Source organism: Suncus etruscus, chromosome 16 (assembly GCF_024139225.1).
Source record: "Suncus etruscus isolate mSunEtr1 chromosome 16, mSunEtr1.pri.cur, whole genome shotgun sequence".
In the NCBI taxonomy this organism is placed as follows: domain Eukaryota; kingdom Metazoa; phylum Chordata; class Mammalia; order Eulipotyphla; family Soricidae; genus Suncus; species Suncus etruscus.
In genome coordinates, this window is record NC_064863.1 from 3532329 (window position 1) to 3535138 (window position 2810).

The 2810-nt window shown below is 35.2% G+C and overlaps 1 non-coding gene across 1 annotated transcript; it reads right to left on the reverse strand.

Annotated features, from left to right (window-relative positions):
- Positions 1 to 226: 226 nt before the first annotated feature.
- On the reverse strand, positions 227 to 329 carry LOC126033198 (U6 spliceosomal RNA). The gene has a single exon (XR_007504332.1). It is a non-coding gene; the product is annotated as a U6 spliceosomal RNA (small nuclear RNA).
- Between the last annotated feature and the right edge of the window lie 2481 nt (positions 330 to 2810).

The window sequence follows — 2810 nt, forward strand, 5'->3', positions numbered from 1 at the left end:
CCCAAGCCAGTTGGGAGAAATCAAGGAATACAGTTACTACATCTAGGCCCCGAATTCATTAATGTTAACATGTTTTATGATTTCTTCTCTTCTATATTGCCCATAAGTCTATTAATTTTCACTAGAAAAGTTCAAATTTTACTTAAATAATATGTATTTAAATACATTGGACAAAGTTATATTTTATTTTGATCATTTCATCTTTAATTCTCTCGCACTCTTTTTTTTTAATATGGACTATTTCACCAATTTGCATGTCTTGCTTGTGCAAGGGCCATGCTAATCTCTGTTTTGTTCAATTTTAGTATATGTCCTGCCAATGCCAGCACTTTAATTCTCTTTTTACAAAATATTTTGAACTATGTTGTAAGATCCAGATTCATATTGACAAATCAAATTTTTCCTTTTCCCCTTATTTTTTCTCCAGAAAATTTGCTCTGTTTTCCACCATCTTCTAGGGTCTAGGTCAGAGTCAATCATTTTGAGTTGCCTCTCCTAAGTCATAAAATACACACTAACGTACCAGTAAGATATAATAGCATTCCCAACACGCCAACATACAGTTAAGATAGAATGGAATTTGATCACAATTGATAATGGAAAAAAGATAAAAGCATTATTTATATTAAGGAGAGATATTTTTCCATTACTAAAATTCTTTACATGTTGAATATATATTTAAAATGTGATTTAATATACTTACAGCTTTTCAGAACATACCCCCAGTGTAAAGGCGTCAAGTTTTGTGTATATGTCAATAATCATGTTTGTTTTTTCTAACATGTATGTGGTATGTGATGGCCTATGCAGCTAAGGATATCTGTATGTGTATTGTCTGTATTCTGTATTAATCAGAATTAATTTGGATATTGTGTTTATTATATTACAGTATTTTATAATATTATATGACAACGTAATGCTATATTGTATTATAACAACTCCATTTAAAGTAATTAAGAAAAAAACAGGATAATTAACTGAATGGTAAGTCAATGCAAAATGTATTATAACAATAACAGCGGATTTGCAGTCAGTTTCTCCAGAAAGTATTAATATCAACATTAAAATTTTCTCTTTTTTTTTTTTTTTTTTGTATTTCCTATAATGAACAGAAATTGCTTTTGTAAATGGGAAAGATTGCGTTGAGAAGGGACATGCAACTGTGGTAATTCAATGAACAGAATGTAATCAGAACAATGAAAGAAAGAAGTAACCAGCTTTCCTTTGCCTGCTTAAAAATCAGCACCATTACTCTTGCTGGTTAGTTTTCATTAAAATCTTACACAAAGGAGACCAGAGAGATAACAAAATACTTGTGTTCAGGGCCTACCCAAGTTCTATTCTTGCACTCCATAGTGTTCCCTGACCCCTGAGAGGAGTTGATCCCTGCATGCAGAGCCAAGAGGAGGTAAGCCCTGAGCACTGCTGGCTAGGTGTGGCCCCCAAACGAGCAAAAATTGTACACAGAACACAGTAACACTGGTCACTCCAGCCACTTTTTTTAGTTGGTTACTCCTCTTGTCGCTGTTATTTTTTAATTTTCTTCCTTTCCCTGATGTAAAACTTAGACTCATTATAGCTTTCAGATTTTATTTGATAAAACTTTGTAATATATCTATCTAACAATCCACTATTATTCCATTCTGGTGGGGCTCAGGAAACCATATGGGGATGCCAGGGATGGAGCGCAGGCCTACTGCATGCAAGAAAACTACCCTGCCTGTTGTACCATTACTCCGGCCCCCGATCCCTTGTTTTTATCTCAGTTTGGAAGAATATGGAAGTTTATTCCTTCTGTACTGTGCCTCTACATCTCACCTTTGATGTACTTATTTTTATTATTAGTGTGAAAGTGATAATGTACACTCTATTAGAGGCAACCCAGTGTACAGAAGGAAAGAGAGATTTTGCCTAAAACTTGGTTTTCATTAGTTAGCACGTTTTCCAGTTAATGACATTTTCTCTGGTGGTCTCTCTTCCCAAAGACTGTGCTTATTTATTTTCCCCAATAGTCTCATGTGACCTTGTTAAAAGCTTCATGTAATTCCCAAATAAATTACATTTACTGGCTTACTTCTATCTAGTATTTTATTGACATTTCCAGATAAGTTTAATAGGATGGAGAGAAACAGTGTCCTCTTTATAGACTCGGCGGCTGATTTGACCTTAGCAGGTTAACCTTATCCTGATGTCGAAGGAAGCTCTTCTTAATTAGAGTCTATCGGTGTCTCCATTATCACCTAGAGAGCCACTGGTCTGTAATTCTATAAATCTTAATTTGATTGTTGGTCTTTTCCTACAGAAAAGCTACCATATTAGCAAAATTGCAATATTTGGAAACAGTTGCTGATTTTCCAGATCCAGTGCATAGCCTCAGTCATTTCACACTTTATTTCCTTCAGAAACTCTCAGTTGAATACCATCTGGTCATGGTGATTTATTGCTGGAGAATTTTTCAAGTTGCTCTATAATTTCCTCCTCGGAGATTGCTCTTGGCTACCACCCCACTGATCTTCTCAGAAAATGCCCTTGGAAGAGTCATTTCCCCAATATCTCCTGCCTCAGAGGTCAATGCCAAAGAAAACCAAATTAAACTTCTCTGCTGCTTCTCCTCCTCTTCCTTGCAGTCTTCATTGTAAGCCCTTATCTTCATAAATGCGGGAAACTGAGCTGGTTGCTCCAGCCACTTTTGTTAAATGGTTACTCCTCTTGTTGCCTTTTTGTTTTTTAAGATTCTTTCTTCCTGACAAAATGTATTTTTGGTGTTGAATTCAGAAACTAAAAACTCGAAGAGATGCCACATTTCTAAG